The sequence below is a fragment of the Garra rufa genome, unplaced genomic scaffold (genome assembly GCF_049309525.1).
Source record: "Garra rufa unplaced genomic scaffold, GarRuf1.0 hap1_unplaced_002, whole genome shotgun sequence".
Lineage (NCBI taxonomy): Eukaryota > Metazoa > Chordata > Actinopteri > Cypriniformes > Cyprinidae > Garra > Garra rufa.
The window spans coordinates 10,628,151-10,647,075 of NW_027394277.1; positions in this window are offsets into that span (position 1 = coordinate 10,628,151).

Genomic DNA, 18,925 nt, shown 5'->3' on the forward strand with positions numbered 1-18,925 from the left:
AGTGGGTCTATCTTACTGTATGACACAAATAGACTCCATTGGTAAAAAAAAGTTCATTTGACACATTTTCAAAGTTTATTTGAAAATGTAAACATCAGAGTGTATAGCCTACATAAAATGTAAACAGCCTGAAACATGGCTAATAAAAAAGCTAAAGTGCAAACTGTAACAGTAACAGTCCAAAAATAGTTGAATTCAGCAGAGCAGCCTTTGAACTTTTTTTTCTAACTAGCTCCCTCTATCTTTCCAGCCTGTCTGGAATAGCCCCTATTGGCCGGTGTTAAAATGCTGCAAAGCAGTTCCGTTCACTTTGCAAGCACAGACGCACATTGCATGTAATGCATGGCACACGGTATTTCCCAGCGCAGCCTTGTACGGTGGCCGAGAGAGCTCAACGCGCTGCAACCTAAGAAAACACATGCAAACTGAAAAAAAACGACAACAAATAAAAAAAAAAAACATCATCAGTTTGACAACACAGGCGCTGCAAATCCTCGCAATGCAAACACAAATATGGAAACGCGCTGCAAACACAAAAAAGCGCTGCAAACACACGAACGTGGTGCAAATAATAAAAAAGCGCAGCAAACTAAAAAAAAGCGTTGCAAACACAAAAAAGCGCTGCAAACACACGAACGTGCTGCAAAAAATAAAAAAGCGAAGTGAATGGCTGTTGGTCAGAGCAGAGGTGTTGTCTGTGAACTAAAAGGTGATAGTTCATCTTTATTACCTTTTAGTTCTTCACGGACAACACCTCTGCTCTGACCAACAGCCACTGAACAAATAATCAGCTCCCAGATGGGTTTGTCACTTTTTGAGATCCCCCTGAAACATTTCCGTTGTGCTCCATCTTATTTGCAACACTTTTTTTGTGTTTGCAGCGTTTTTTTTTTTTTTGTGTGTTTGCAGCGCTTTTTTATTGTTTGCAGCACGTTCGTGTGTTTGCAACACTTTGTGTTTGCACCGCTTTTTTGTTTGCAGCGCTTTTTTATTGTTTGCAGCACGTTTGTGTGTTTGCAGCACTTTTTTGTGTTTGCAGCGGTTTTTTTTGTGTTTGCAGCGCTTTTTTATTGTTTGCAGCACGTTCGTGTGTTTGCAACACTTTGTGTTTGCACCGCTTTTTTGTTTGCAGCGCTTTTTTATTGTTTGCAGCACGTTTGTGTGTTTGCAGCACTTTTTTGTGTTTGCAGCGGTTTTTTTTGTGTTTGCAGCGTTTTTTTGTGTTTGCAGCATTTTTTTTGTGTTTGCAGCACTTTTTTATTGTTTGCAGCACGTTTGTGTGTTTGCAGCACTTTTTTGTGTTTGCAGCGGTTTTTTTTGCAGCACTTTTTTTGTGTTTGCAGCGCTTTTTTATTTGCAGCACGTTTGTGTGTTTGCAGCACTTTTTTTGTGTTTGCAGCGCTTTTTTGTTTGCTGCGCTTTTTTATTGTTTGCAGCACGTTCGTGTGTTTGCAGCGCTTTGTGTTTGCAGCGATTTTTTATTGTTTGCAGCACGTTTGTGTGTTTGCAGCGCTTTGTGTTTGCAGCGATTTTTTATTGTTTGCAGCACGTTCGTGTGTTTGCAGCGCTTTGTGTTTGCAGCGATTTTTTATTGTTTGCAGCACGTTTGTGTGTTTGCAGCACTTTTTTTTGTTTGCAGTGCTTTTTTATTGTTTGCAGCACGTTCGTGTGTTTTTCGCGCTTTTTGTGTTTGTAGCGCGTTTCCGTATTTGTGTTTGCATTGCGAGGATTTGCAGTGCCTGTGTTGTCAAACTGATGAAGATGTTTTTATTATTTGTTGTTGTTTTTTTCTGTTTGCATGTGTTTTCTTAGGTTGCAGCGCATTGAGCTCTCTCGGCAACCATAGCCTTGTGCTCTGCAATGGGGTTTTTCAAGGCCACCGTCTCCAAGTTGTCTGCAATTGCCATGAGCAGTCGTTCTGCTCTTGACAATGAAAGTTTTGCTGTAATGATAACATATTTTGATGTCATTCTAGAATGATTTATCAGGATTCTAGCATGATTCACCTTGATAAACCATATTGTAGTATTATTTACTATGATTTACCATGTTTCAAGTGTGATTTACCATGATTTACTCTGCTCACACACACACACACACACACACAGACAAATGTTGTTTTTCAATTCTTTTGCTTTCCACCTAAATATTCCTAAGTTTAGCTAACCACATGGTAGAATAAATAACATAATATAGTCCCAATGTCCTCAAACGAGTGCTTCACATTTACTGATGTCCTAGAGTGTTACTATTACTAAAATATGTCAAATTTGAATCCCCATATGATACTACAGACAGTATTGTACATAAATAAATTTGTTTCATTCATAAAATTTGAATAGATTTTTTACCTGGGTCATTTTTCTTTCGGAAACTGGTGTAGAACTTTTTTGCTGATTTTCCAGCCATTTTCTTCTCACTGACAATGGTGTAATGTTGTGATATCACCACAAGATGATGGGGGCAGTGTCCCTAAATGTGGCCAACTGTTCTAAGATTTACAAATTTGACTATCTTTGTGGCAAGAGGCAAAAATGTAATGTCCTCATATGAGGTCGCAGGGTCTCAGGAGGGTATAAGAGTTCAAAAGAATTTTAAAAGTGAAATCTTTATTTTTAAGGACTTATCAGCCCACCCCAGACCGACTGAGGATTCAGCTGATTACTGGCAATATAGTGGAGGGCTCTTCTTTATCTGCTACACTCCACTAGAACTTCTGGTATGGATTTATTAACTATTTGCAAAGTTTTGATTTGATGTAATTTAATAAAATGTACTTTTTAATTTACTTTTATGTCCTTTTTAAATTTGTTTTTACATAATTTACTTAATACAGTGTGCAGTTAGGATTCTGAATTATGTGTAATGATTTAAATTCTAAATTGACTCTAAAAATTAATTTGCCAGAACCTACAATTACGTGTTATTTTATTTTTTATTTTATTATTATATATTTTTTTTGTTAAATCTTCAGGTAGTAAAAAAAAAAAAAAGTTTTAGTATTTTAGTTTATCTAAGAGCTCTAACTTATGTTATTAAAACTGTAACCCTTAAGTCGATCCATCCTGGAAATTTAAGAATGGTCCAAATTTGTGATCAACTCAGTTGTTTTCCAACGGCACAAAGAAGAATATTTTAAAATTTCTATTTTAAATCACTCATAAATCATCAGCATTAATAATATTAATAATAATAAAAAATACTTTAAAGGGATAGTTCACCCAAAAATGAAAATTTGATGTTTATCTGCTTACCCCAAATGCATCCAAGATGTAGGTGACTTTGTTTCCTCAGAAAAACACAAACGAAGATTTTTAACGAAAACTGGTGCGGTCTGCCAGCCTTATCATGGACGTGGATGGGCACCAAACCTTTAAAAGTAAACAAAAACATGCACAGACAAATTCAAATTATACCCTGCTACTCGTGAGGATACATTGATGTCCTAAGACACAAAACGATCGATTTTTGTTAGAAACTGAACAGTTTTTATATCATTTTTTACCTTTGATACACAGCCACGTCCATCTGTCCTGAGCACGGGCTCATCATCCGGATCGTTATACGTGTAGCGCTCTGGCATAGTATACACAAACACCGGAAGCGATCTGTTGCATGAATACAACACTCATTGTTTCCACAGTGCTCAGAGATTGTGGCTATAGCGGCTATTCAAAATGGTAATTACTTGCGCGTATCCTGATTGTTCAAACCGATTTAAAACTCATCCGGGACTTGTACTGATTTCCCCTTACGGCGTTTGCGTATTCTTCGCCTGAGCGCGAGCACATGTAACGTGACTGATGCCAAACTCGTGCACATGACAGATGGACGTGGCTGTGTATCAAAGGTAAAAAATGATATAAATACTGTTCAGTTTCTCTCAAAAAACGATCTTTTCGTGTCTTAAGACATCAATGTATCGTCACAAGCCGCAGGGTGTAATTTGGATTTGTCTGTGCATGTTTTTGTTTACTTTTAAAGGTTTGGTGCCCATCCACGTCCATGATAAGGCTGGCAGACTGCACCGGTTTTCGTTAAAAAATCTCTGTTTGTGTTTTTCTTAGGAAACAAAGTCACCTACATCTTGGATGCATTGGGGGTAAGCAGATAAACAAATTTTCATTTTTGGGTGAACTATCCCTTTAAGCATTATTTTGTTGGTCGATTCCATCCATGGACATAGAATATAAATGCGAGAATCTGCCTAATAGTAAAATGACAAAGTCTTGATAAAAAAAAATGTATTATCATTTTTGTTGTTATTATTATTATTATTTTCTAAATGGTTAACTCATAACAATAATTGAAGTGGTCCTTTAAAACACATTGCATATTTATGCTTCATAAACTGATTTTATCAATAAAAAATTTAATTAGATTAGTTTGAATGAATGAACAGTAATTCTCTATTGATTTCCCTAATGCCCCTCCAATGACACTCCAATTCTATGACAATTTAGAATTATTTTTATAATTATTATTATTTTTAGTATTATCCTGAGTAATAGTTGTTTTTCTTTAATATGTTGTTTTAACATGTAAGTTACATTTTTTTTAACAATTTACTAAACACATCCTAGAAAACCTGTCTATTGGAATAGAATCTGTACAGCTTGTTTTTTACTCTGTTGTTTTCCTTTCTGTAGGTGAGGGCAGTTTCCTTATTTTATGTCATCTTTTTGACAAAATTATTTTCATTTTAAGCATTAGCCTAATTCAGTCAAGCACAAAAATGCTATTTGTAATTTGATCTTGCATATTCAGTATATTTAAACAAATTTGTTTTGCAGAGGTTCTTAAGAAAGCTGAAATGATTGGCAAGAAGCTGATGGGGATCTCTCAAAATTGGAACAAGAGACGGAGGAGTAAAGAGGATGTCTAGAATGCACAAGTGACTGTCTGCACTGTAAGCACAAATGTATCGTTGCTGATGCTTCCAATTGTTTCCCATTTATTTCCTGTTCAAATGTTTGAAGGTTTCAGTAAATATTAGGTCAAATACAGGTTAAAAAAAGTATTAAATTTTACATTATTTTGAACAAGTAGGTTTATAACTTTGAAGAGATGCTCTTTAAAGGACAGTCAGTGGTTACCAAATCTTTTTACCAAAAACAAAAAAAAACTAACCACACAGGGCATCCAAGATGTAGGTGACTTTGTTTCTTCAGATATTTAACTCAAACCCTTGCAGTCTGTCAGCCACATAATAACAGTGGATGGGCTTGGTGCTTGGTTTTACCTTTAAAAGTAAAAAAAAAAAACATGCACAGACAAATCCAAATTACACCCTGCGTCTCATGACGATACATTGATGTCCTAAGACACAAAACAATAGTGTTTTTTTTGTGAGAAACTGAACAGTATTTATATAATTTTTTACCTTTGATACACAGCCACGCCCATCTGTCCTGAGTGTGAGCTCAACCTCCGGCTCATTTCATGTGTACGCTCGCTGGCGTAGTATACGCAAACGTCGTAAGGGGAAATCGGTGAACAGTCAGCAGTCCTGGATGAGTTTGCGCAAACGTAATTTTTAGCTTTCAATCGGTTTGAACAATCAGGATAAGTGCAAGTAATTACCATTATGAATAGCCGCTATACACAAAATCTCTGTGCACTGTGTAAACAATGAGTGTCGTACACACGGGATAGATGACTTCCGGCATTTACGTATACTACGCCAGAACGCGTACACATGTAACGAGCCGGATGATGAGTTCGTGCTCAGGACAGTTAGACGTGGCTGTGTATCAAAGGTAAAAAATGATATAAATACTGTTCAGTTTCTCATAAAAAAACGATTGTTTCGTGTCTTAGGACATCAATGTATCGTCACGAGCCGCAGGGTGTAATTTGGATTTGTCTGTGCATGTTTTTTTTTTTTTTTTTCACTTTTAAAGGTTTGTGCCCATCCACTGCCATCATATGGCTGACAGACTACAAACAAAGTCACCTACATCTTGGATGCCCTGGGGGTAAGCTGATAAACATCACATTTTCATTTTTGGGTGAACTATCCCTTTAAGACATAAAACGATCGGTCTGTGCAAAACACTGAACAGTATTTATATTATTATTTACCTCTGATCCACCGGAACGTTCTACTGTCCTGAGAATGTTCACCCAGTCCGTGTGTGATCTATCACGCGTATACGTCTCTCATTGTTTACATGAGCATATTGGCTTATCAAAATGGTAATTACTTGTGCTTATACAAATTCTGGTAACCGATTAAAAACTAAAAGATTACATTTCCTTGTGTGAACTCATCTGGGAGTATTGACTTTTCACCTACAAAGACAAACTTTTGACTACATTGCCAGAGCATGTTGATGCACCACACGTCAGCTACTGTGAACATGCTCCATTAGGGGTGGGCGGTACACCAGTGTTATAGTCAGCACTGGTGTGACATTGCGCAACGACATGGATTTTCTAATACCGTCAATACCGTAATAAATCAATTATGTGCCTCGAACGGCTGCATTTACATCAATAATAGCTAATTCTAAATAATAAGGCATTACATTTTCTTCAAACGTTCAGTTGTGGTCTGAATACCTGACCTTATACTATATATCTTGTTGTAAATAAAAAAGTAAAACATATTCGTATCAGCTTTGCAGGTGGTAGGTAAAAGGGGAGTGGCCATTAAACGACTGGTGAAACATCGTGAAGAAAGGTCGGGCCTGTAGCCTATACCAGAGGCGGACTTTTCCCGGTCGGCCAGCCGAAGGATTTACACAGCGGATCACAAATTGAGCGGGCGCGAGGCGAACTAATATTGTATATAATTTTCGCACTTTCAATATGCAGGGTATAGAAATCGCTTTTAACTGAGCGCTCGCGCTGTTTTTACTTTTACTTACGATTTTGCGATAACGCACACTCTGTGTAAAGGGGGCAGCACATCTTATAATAGATATTTGTCAGTGAGTACAAGATTACAGCAAATTCTCCAGTCTGTTTTTGTCATCTCTCTTTACCTTCGACCCGTGATCATTCAAATCTAAAGGTCATTGTACACTGAGTCCGATTTTCGTATGCGTTTTTTTTTTTTTTTTTTTTTTCTCATATTCGCCATCCTTATCAAAATGCTTATTATGGATGCGAACATGCAGAAAATCAAACACGATCCGAATTTTTTTATGACGGACGAAAGTTTCAGAGGCAGTGTGTAAACTCGATTAACATAACCTGTATTTTTTTTAACGTGCAAAAATCTCGGACGAAAATTTCGTACTCATGTGTACAATGACATTAACTCCAGCAGCTGGTGTTGGATGCAGGGTTGCCAAGTCCGCGTTTTTCCCCACAGAATTGGTCTACTTTTAAACTGTTGCTATGGGTTGATTTCCCCCAGTTATTTAAAGGTTTTATATATTGCAGAAATTAAATTTCAATAAAAAATAATTTGTGTTTTGTTGTACACTAAGTAAGATCTTTAGGTTTTTTGCAAAATAAATATGTTGAGAATGGATAATACTCTCCCATGTCTCTTTTTGATAAGGATACATACCATTTACTTATTATATTATAAAAAAATATTAACTTTATTCACATACTAAAGGGACAGGACAGGCTACTCCTCCCAAAATGTACCAAAAAAAGTAATACCGTGATATTATACCGTCACCGTTCAAAAGATGAAAAATACCGTGATATTAATTTTAGGTCATATCGCCCACCCCTATGCTCCATACACCTGAATGTTCCGGTGGATCAGAGTTTAATAATGATATAAATGCTGTTCAGTTACATGTACAGACCCATCGTTATGTGTCTCAAGACCTCAATGCATCGTCTCAAGCCACAGTGTTTAATTTGGTTTTGTCTGTGCATGTTTTTTTTTTACTCTTAATGATTTGGTAACTATTGACTGCCATTATATGACTGACAGACTGCAATGGTTTCAGTTAAAAATCTTTGTTTGTGTTTTACTAAGAAACAAAGTCACCTACATCTTGGATCCCCTCAGAGTAAGCAAATGAACATCAAATTTTAATTTTTTTTAGTGAACTATTCCTTTAATCTGACATTAATCTGCTTATTTAAATGCTGTCCTTGTGTGTCTTCAATAAAATTTAAATTTGAAAATATTTTAATCTCACTGTGTGCTTTAATCCTTAAAAATGTATTTGTGTGGTGTTGATATTATTTTAGATGGAACCCAGATGATTGCTAGCTTGGCCCCATGCATAAGTTGCTGGGGCCAGCATGGAACCCATGGACAATCCCAGTTACAGCCCGTATTTCAGCCCATGTAGTAACCTTGTAGTACCCAAATCTGGGAACAAGATGGGTCTTGCGCATGTTGCCCAGTTGGGTCCCACCTAGTGGCAAGTGCAATCTAATTTGAAATCCATGTGGGCCGTTAACATGGGGCCGTTATGGAACCCGCGGACAATCCCATATAGAGCCCATTTTTCAGCCCATTTAAAACCCACATTGGCCCTACATACAAAACTTAGCTGGGTTAAAGCTGGGACCGATGTGGGTCTTGTGCATGTTGCCCAGGTAGGTCCCACCTAGTGGCAAGTGTAGTCCTATATGAAATCCATGTGGGCAGTTAACATGGGGCCATTATGGAACCCGCGGACAATCCCATATAGAGCCCATTTTTCAGCCCATTTAAAACCCACATTGGCCCCACATATAAAACTTAGCTGGTTTAAAGCTGGGACCCATGTGGGTCTTAAGCATGTTGCCCAGCTAGGTCCCACCTAGCGGCAAGTGTAGTCCTATATGAAATCCATGTGGGCAGTTAACATGGGGCCATTATGGAACCCGCGGACAATCCCATATAGAGCCCATTTTGCAGCCCATTTAAAACCCACATTGGCCCCACATATAAAACTTAGCTGGATTAAAGCTGGGACCCATGTGGGTCTTAAGCATGTTGCCCAGTTAGGTCCCACCTAGCGGCAAGTGTAGTACTATATGAAATCCATGTGGGCAGTTAACATGGGGCCATTATGGAACCCGCGGACAATCCCATATAGAGCCCATTTTTCAGCCCATTTAAAACCCACATTGGCCCCACATATAAAACTTAGCTGGTTTAAAGCTGGGACCCATGTGGGTCTTAAGCATGTTGCCCAGTTAGGTCCCACCTAGCGGCAATTGTAGTCCTATATGAAATCCATGTGGGCAGTTATCATGGGGCCATTATGGAACCCGCGGACAATCCCATATAGAGCCCATTTTTCAGCCCACTTAAGACCCACATTGGCCCCACATATAAAACTTAGCTGGTTTAAAGCTGGGACCCATGTGGGTCTTGTGCATGTTGCCAAGTTAGGTCCCACCTAGCTGCAAGTGTAGTCCTATATGAAATCCATGTGGGCAGTTAACATGGGGCCATTATGGAACCCGCGGACAATCCCATATAGAGCCCATTTTTCAGCCCATTTAAGACCCACATTGGCCCCACATATAAAACTTAGCTGGGTTAAAGCTGGGACCCATGTGGGTCTTGTGCATGTTGCCCAGTTAGGTCCCACCTAGTGGCGAGTGCAATCCTATATGATATCCATGTGGGCAATTAACATAGGGCCATTATGGAACCCGCGGACAATCCTACATGGGGCCCATTTTTCAGCCCATTTCAAACCCACATGGGCCCCACATACAAATGTTGGCTGGGAAACTTGGTTCAGGCAATGCAAGCTGAAACTCGGTCCAAAATTAAAATTGCAGTCTGTGCATGAATGAAACATATTTTGCAACACACAGAAACATATCTGAAGGTGTTAGAAGTGTTTTGCATGATTTTTGAAGTTAGAGCCTGAAATGTCAGAAAACGGCGTTTCAGCACATAACAAACTTGGTTCAGGCAATGCAAGCTGTAACTCGGCCCAAAATTAAAATTGCAATCTGTGCATGAATAAAACCTATTTTGCAACACAGAGAAACATATCTGAAGGTGTTAGAAGTGTTTTGCATGATTTTTGAAGTTAGAGCCTGAAATGTCAGAAAACGGCGTTTCAGCACATAACAAACTTGGTTCAGGCAATGCAAGCTGTAACTCGGCCCAAAATTAAAATTGCAATCTGTGCATGAATAAAACCTATTTTGCAACACAGAGAAACATATCTGAAGGTGTTAGAAGTGTTTTGCATGATTTTTGAAGTTAGAGCCTGAAATGTCAGAAAACAGTGTTTCAGCACTTAACAAACTTGGTTCTGGCAATGCAAGCTGAAACTCGGTCCAAAATTAAAATTGCAGTCTGTGCATGAATAAAACCTATTTTGAAACACAGAGAAACATATCTGAAGGTGTTAGAAGTGTTTTGCATGATTTTTGAAGTTAGAGCCTGAAATGTCAGAAAACGGCTTTTCAGCACATAACAAACTTGGTTCAGGCAATGCAAGCTGAAACTCGGTCCAAAATTAAAATTGCAGTCTGTGCATGAATGAAACATATTTTGCAACACACAGAAACATATCTGAAGGTGTTAGAAGTGTTTTGCATGATTTTTGAAGTTAGAGCCTGAAATGTCAGAAAACGGCGTTTCAGCACTTAACAAACTTGGTTCTGGCAATGCAAGCTGAAACTTGGTCCAAAATTAAAATTGCAGTCTGTGCATGAATAAAACCTATTTTGCAACAAAGAGAAACATATCTGAAGGTGTTAGAAGTGTTTTGCATGATTTTTGAAGTTAGAGCCTGAAATGTCAGAAAACGGCGTTTCAGCACATAACAAACTTGGTTCAGGCAATGCAAGCTGAAACTCGGCCCAAAATTAAAATTGCAGTCTGTGCATGAATAAAACCTATTTTGCAACACAGAGAAACATATCTGAAGGTGTTAGAAGTGTTTTGCATGATTTTTGAAGTTAGAGCCTGAAATGTCAGAAAACGGCGTTTCAGCACATAACAAACTTGGTTCAGGCAATGCAAGCTGTAACTCGGCCCAAAATTAAAATTGCAATCTGTGCATGAATAAAACCTATTTTGCAACACAGAGAAACATATCTGAAGGTGTTAGAAGTGTTTTGCATGATTTTTGAAGTTAGAGCCTGAAATGTCAGAAAACGGCGTTTCAGCACATAACAAACTTGGTTCAGGCAATGCAAGCTGTAACTCGGCCCAAAATTTAAATTGCAATCTGTGCATGAATAAAACCTATTTTGCAACACAGAGAAACATATCTGAAGGTGTTAGAAGTGTTTTGCATGATTTTTGAAGTTAGAGCCTGAAATGTCAGAAAACAGTGTTTCAGCACTTAACAAACTTGGTTCTGGCAATGCAAGCTGAAACTCGGTCCAAAATTAAAATTGCAGTCTGTGCATGAATAAAACCTATTTTGAAACACAGAGAAACATATCTGAAGGTGTTAGAAGTGTTTTGCATGATTTTTGAAGTTAGAGCCTGAAATGTCAGAAAACGGCGTTTCAGCACATAACAAACTTGGTTCAGGCAATGCAAGCTGAAACTCGGCCCAAAATTAAAATTGCAGTCTGTGCATTAATAAAACCTATTTTGCAACACAGAGAAACATATCTGAAGGTGTTAGAAGTGTTTTGCATGATTTTTGAAGTTAGAGCCTGAAATGTCAGAAAACGGCGTTTCAGCACATAACAAACTTGGTTCAGGCAATGCAAGCTGTAACTCGGCCCAAAATTAAAATTGCAGTCTGTGCATGAATAAAACCTATTTTGCAACACAGAGAAACATATCTGAAGGTGTTAGAAGTGTTTTGCATGATTTTTGAAGTTAGAGCCTGAAATGTCAGAAAACGGCGTTTCAGCACATAACAAACTTGGTTCAGGCAATGCAAGCTGTAACTCGGCCCAAATTTAAAATTGCAATCTGTGCATGAATAAAACCTATTTTGCAACACAGAGAAACATATCTGAAGGTGTTAGAAGTGTTTTGCATGATTTTTGAAGTTAGAGCCTGAAATGTCAGAAAACGGCGTTGCAGCACATAACAAACTTGGTTCTGGCAATGCAAGCTGAAACTCGGCCCAAAATTAAAATTGCAATCTGTGCATGAATAAAACCTATTTTGCAACACAGAGAAACATATCTGAAGGTGTTAGAAGTGTTTTGCATGATTTTTGAAGTTAGAGCCTGAAATGTCAGAAAACAGCGTTTCAGCACTTAACAAACTTGGTTCTAGCAATGCAAGCTGAAACTTGGTCCAAAATTAAAATTGCAGTCTGTGCATGAATAAAACCTATTTTGCAACAAAGAGAAACATATCTGAAGGTGTTAGAAGTGTTTTGCATGATTTTTGAAGTTAGAGCCTGAAATGTCAGAAAACGGCGTTTCAGCACATAACAAACTTGGTTCAGGCAATGCAAGCTGAAACTCGGCCCAAAATTAAAATTGCAGTCTGTGCATGAATAAAACCTATTTTGCAACACAGAGAAACATATCTGAAGGTGTTAGAAGTGTTTTGCATGATTTTTGAAGTTAGAGCCTGAAATGTCAGAAAACGGCGTTTCAGCACATAACAAACTTGGTTCAGGCAATGCAAGCTGTAACTCGGCCCAAAATTAAAATTGCAGTCTGTGCATGAATAAAACCTATTTTGCAACACAGAGAAACATATCTGAAGGTGTTAGAAGTGTTTTGCATGATTTTTGAAGTTAGAGCCTGAAATGTCAGAAAACGGCGTTTCAGCACATAACAAACTTGGTTCAGGCAATGCAAGCTGTAACTCGGCCCAAATTTAAAATTGCAATCTGTGCATGAATAAAACCTATTTTGCAACACAGAGAAACATATCTGAAGGTGTTAGAAGTGTTTTGCATGATTTTTGAAGTTAGAGCCTGAAATGTCAGAAAACGGCGTTGCAGCACATAACAAACTTGGTTCTGGCAATGCAAGCTGAAACTCGGCCCAAAATTAAAATTGCAATCTGTGCATGAATAAAACCTATTTTGCAACACAGAGAAACATATCTGAAGGTGTTAGAAGTGTTTTGCATGATTTTTGAAGTTAGAGCCTGAAATGTCAGAAAACAGCGTTTCAGCACTTAACAAACTTGGTTCTAGCAATGCAAGCTGAAACTCGGTCCAAAATTAAAATTGCAGTCTGTGCATGAATAAAACCTATTTTGAAACACAGAGAAACATATCTGAAGGTGTTAGAAGTGTTTTGCACGATTTTTGAAGTTAGAGCCTGAAATGTCAGAAAACGGCGTTTCAGCACATAACAAACTTGGTTCAGGCAATGCAAGCTGAAACTCGGCCCAAAATTAAAATTGCAGTCTGTGCATGAATAAAACCTATTTTGCAACACAGAGAAACATATCTGAAGGTGTTAGAAGTGTTTTGCATGATTTTTGAAGTTAGAGCCTGAAATGTCAGAAAACGGCGTTTCAGCACATAACAAACTTGGTTCAGGCAATGCAAGCTGTAACTCGGCCCAAAATTAAAATTGCAATCTGTGCATGAATAAAACCTATTTTGCAACACAGAGAAACATATCTGAAGGTGTTAGAAGTGTTTTGCATGATTTTTGAAGTTAGAGCCTGAAATGTCAGAAAACAGCGTTTCAGCACTTAACAAACTTGGTTCAGGCAATGCAAGCTGAAACTCGGTCCAAAATTAAAATTGCAGTCTGTGCATGAATGAAACATATTTTGCAACACACAGAAACATATCTGAAGGTGTTAGAAGTGTTTTGCATGATTTTTGAAGTTAGAGCCTGAAATGTCAGAAAACGGCGTTTCAGCACTTAACAAATTTGGTTCAGGCAATGCAAGCTGTAACTCGGCCCAAAATTAAAATTGCAGTCTGTGCATGAATAAAACCTATTTTGCAACACAGAGAAACATATCTGAAGGTGTTAGAAGTGTTTTGCATGATTTTTGAAGTTAGAGCCTGAAATGTCAGAAAACGGCGTTTCAGCACATAACAAACTTGGTTCAGGCAATGCAAGCTGTAACTCGGCCCAAAATTAAAATTGCAGTCTGTGCATGAATAAAACCTATTTTGCAACACAGAGAAACATATTTGAAGGTGTTAGAAGTGTTTTGCATGATTTTTGAAGTTAGAGCCTGAAATGTCAGAAAACGGCGTTTCAGCACATAACAAACTTGGTTCAGGCAATGCAAGCTGTAACTCGGCCCAAATTTAAAATTGCAATCTGTGCATGAATAAAACCTATTTTGCAACACAGAGAAACATATCTGAAGGTGTTAGAAGTGTTTTGCATGATTTTTGAAGTTAGAGCCTGAAATGTCAGAAAACGGCGTTGCAGCACATAACAAACTTGGTTCTGGCAATGCAAGCTGAAACTCGGCCCAAAATTAAAATTGCAATCTGTGCATGAATAAAACCTATTTTGCAACACAGAGAAACATATCTGAAGGTGTTAGAAGTGTTTTGCATGATTTTTGAAGTTAGAGCCTGAAATGTCAGAAAACAGCGTTTCAGCACTTAACAAACTTGGTTCTAGCAATGCAAGCTGAAACTCGGTCCAAAATTAAAATTGCAGTCTGTGCATGAATAAAACCTATTTTGAAACACAGAGAAACATATCTGAAGGTGTTAGAAGTGTTTTGCACGATTTTTGAAGTTAGAGCCTGAAATGTCAGAAAACGGCGTTTCAGCACATAACAAACTTGGTTCAGGCAATGCAAGCTGAAACTCGGCCCAAAATTAAAATTGCAGTCTGTGCATGAATAAAACCTATTTTGCAACACAGAGAAACATATCTGAAGGTGTTAGAAGTGTTTTGCATGATTTTTGAAGTTAGAGCCTGAAATGTCAGAAAACGGCGTTTCAGCACATAACAAACTTGGTTCAGGCAATGCAAGCTGTAACTCGGCCCAAAATTAAAATTGCAATCTGTGCATGAATAAAACCTATTTTGCAACACAGAGAAACATATCTGAAGGTGTTAGAAGTGTTTTGCATGATTTTTGAAGTTAGAGCCTGAAATGTCAGAAAACAGCGTTTCAGCACTTAACAAACTTGGTTCTGGCAATGCAAGCTGAAACTTGGTCCAAAATTAAAATTGCAGTCTGTGCATGAATAAAACCTATTTTGAAACACAGAGAAACATATCTGAAGGTGTTAGAAGTGTTTTGCATGATTTTTGAAGTTAGAGCCTGAAATGTCAGAAAACGGCGTTTCAGCACATAACAAACTTGGTTCAGGCAATGCAAGCTGTAACTCGGCCCAAAATTAAAATTGCAATCTGTGCATGAATAAAACCTAATTTTCAACACAGAGAAACATATCTGAAGGTGTTAGAAGTGTTTTGCATGATTTTTGAAGTTAGAGCCTGAAATGTCAGAAAACGGCTTTTCAGCACATAACAAACTTGGTTCAGGCAATGCAAGCTGAAACTCGGTCCAAAATTAAAATTGCAGTCTGTGCATGAATGAAACATATTTTGCAACACACAGAAACATATCTGAAGGTGTTAGAAGTGTTTTGCATGATTTTTGAAGTTAGAGCCTGAAATGTCAGAAAACGGCGTTTCAGCACTTAACAAACTTGGTTCAGGCAATGCAAGCTGTAACTCGGCCCAAAATTAAAATTGCAGTCTGTGCATGAATAAAACCTATTTTGCAACACAGAGAAACATATCTGAAGGTGTTAGAAGTGTTTTGCATGATTTTTGAAGTTAGAGCCTGAAATGTCAGAAAACGGCGTTTCAGCACATAACAAACTTGGTTCAGGCAATGCAAGCTGTAACTCGGCCCAAATTTAAAATTGCAATCTGTGCATGAATAAAACCTATTTTGCAACACAGAGAAACATATCTGAAGGTGTTAGAAGTGTTTTGCATGATTTTTGAAGTTAGAGCCTGAAATGTCAGAAAACGGCGTTGCAGCACATAACAAACTTGGTTCTGGCAATGCAAGCTGAAACTCGGCCCAAAATTAAAATTGCAATCTGTGCATGAATAAAACCTATTTTGCAACACAGAGAAACATATCTGAAGGTGTTAGAAGTGTTTTGCATGATTTTTGAAGTTAGAGCCTGAAATGTCAGAAAACAGCGTTTCAGCACTTAACAAACTTGGTTCTAGCAATGCAAGCTGAAACTTGGTCCAAAATTAAAATTGCAGTCTGTGCATGAATAAAACCTATTTTGCAACAAAGAGAAACATATCTGAAGGTGTTAGAAGTGTTTTGCATGATTTTTGAAGTTAGAGCCTGAAATGTCAGAAAACGGCGTTTCAGCACATAACAAACTTGGTTCAGGCAATGCAAGCTGAAACTCGGCCCAAAATTAAAATTGCAGTCTGTGCATGAATAAAACCTATTTTGCAACACAGAGAAACATATCTGAAGGTGTTAGAAGTGTTTTGCATGATTTTTGAAGTTAGAGCCTGAAATGTCAGAAAACGGCGTTTCAGCACATAACAAACTTGGTTCAGGCAATGCAAGCTGTAACTCGGCCCAAAATTAAAATTGCAGTCTGTGCATGAATAAAACCTATTTTGCAACACAGAGAAACATATCTGAAGGTGTTAGAAGTGTTTTGCATGATTTTTGAAGTTAGAGCCTGAAATGTCAGAAAACGGCGTTTCAGCACATAACAAACTTGGTTCAGGCAATGCAAGCTGTAACTCGGCCCAAATTTAAAATTGCAATCTGTGCATGAATAAAACCTATTTTGCAACACAGAGAAACATATCTGAAGGTGTTAGAAGTGTTTTGCATGATTTTTGAAGTTAGAGCCTGAAATGTCAGAAAACGGCGTTGCAGCACATAACAAACTTGGTTCTGGCAATGCAAGCTGAAACTCGGCCCAAAATTAAAATTGCAATCTGTGCATGAATAAAACCTATTTTGCAACACAGAGAAACATATCTGAAGGTGTTAGAAGTGTTTTGCATGATTTTTGAAGTTAGAGCCTGAAATGTCAGAAAACAGCGTTTCAGCACTTAACAAACTTGGTTCTAGCAATGCAAGCTGAAACTCGGTCCAAAATTAAAATTGCAGTCTGTGCATGAATAAAACCTATTTTGAAACACAGAGAAACATATCTGAAGGTGTTAGAAGTGTTTTGCATGATTTTTGAAGTTAGAGCCTGAAATGTCAGAAAACGGCGTTTCAGCACATAACAAACTTGGTTCAGGCAATGCAAGCTGAAACTCGGCCCAAAATTAAAATTGCAGTCTGTGCATGAATAAAACCTATTTTGCAACACAGAGAAACATATCTGAAGGTGTTAGAAGTGTTTTGCATGATTTTTGAAGTTAGAGCCTGAAATGTCAGAAAACGGCGTTTCAGCACATAACAAACTTGGTTCAGGCAATGCAAGCTGTAACTCGGCCCAAAATTAAAATTGCAATCTGTGCATGAATAAAACCTATTTTGCAACACAGAGAAACATATCTGAAGGTGTTAGAAGTGTTTTGCATGATTTTTGAAGTTAGAGCCTGAAATGTCAGAAAACAGCGTTTCAGCACTTAACAAACTTGGTTCTGGCAATGCAAGCTGAAACTTGGTCCAAAATTAAAATTGCAGTCTGTGCATGAATAAAACCTATTTTGAAACACAGAGAAACATATCTGAAGGTGTTAGAAGTGTTTTGCATGATTTTTGAAGTTAGAGCCTGAAATGTCAGAAAACGGCGTTTCAGCACATAACAAACTTGGTTCAGGCAATGCAAGCTGTAACTCGGCCCAAAATTAAAATTGCAATCTGTGCATGAATAAAACCTAATTTTCAACACAGAGAAACATATCTGAAGGTGTTAGAAGTGTTTTGCATGATTTTTGAAGTTAGAGCCTGAAATGTCAGAAAACGGCGTTTCAGCACATAACAAACTTGTTTCAGGCAATGCAAGCTGAAACTCGGCCCAAAATTAAAATTGCAGTCTGTGCATGAATAAAACCTATTTTGCAACACAGAGAAACATATCTGAAGGTGTTAGAAGTGTTTTGCATGATTTTTGAAGTTAGAGCCTGAAATGTCAGAAAACAGCGTTTCAACACTTAACAAACTTGGTTCTAGCAATGCAAGCTGAAACTCGGTCCAAAATTAAAATTGCAGTCTGTGCATGAATAAAACCTATTTTGAAACACAGAGAAACATATCTGAAGGTGTTAGAAGTGTTTTGCATGATTTTTGAAGTTAGAGCCTGAAATGTCAGAAAACGGCGTTTCAGCACATAACAAACTTGGTTCAGGCAATGCAAGCTGAAACTCGGCCCAAAATTAAAATTGCAGTCTGTGCATGAATAAAACCTATTTTGCAACACAGAGAAACATATCTGAAGGTGTTAGAAGTGTTTTGCATGATTTTTGAAGTTAGAGCCTGAAATGTCAGAAAACGGCGTTTCAGCACATAACAAACTTGGTTCAGGCAATGCAAGCTGAAACTCGGCCCAAAATTAAAATTGCAATGTGTGCATGAATAAAACCTATTTTGCAACACAGAGAAACATATCTGAAGGTGTTAGAAGTGTTTTGCATGATTTTTGAAGTTAGAGCCTGAAATGTCAGAAAACAGCGTTTCAGCACTTAACAAACTTGGTTCTGGCAATGCAAGCTGAAACTCGGTCCAAAATTAAAATTGCAGTCTGTGCATGAATAAAACCTATTTTGAAACACAGAGAAACATATCTGAAGGTGTTAGAAGTGTTTTGCATGATTTTTGAAGTTAGAGCCTGAAATGTCAGAAAACGGCGTTTCAGCACTTAACAAACTTGGTTCTGGCAATGCAAGCTGAAACTTGGTCCAAAATTAAAATTGCAGTCTGTGCATGAATAAAACCTATTTTGCAACAAAGAGAAACATATCTGAAGGTGTTAGAAGTGTTTTGCATGATTTTTGAAGTTAGAGCCTGAAATGTCAGAAAACGGCGTTTCAGCACATAACAAACTTGGTTCAGGCAATGCAAGCTGAAACTCGGCCCAAAATTAAAATTGCAGTCTGTGCATGAATAAAACCTATTTTGCAACACAGAGAAACATATCTGAAGGTGTTAGACGTGTTTTGCATG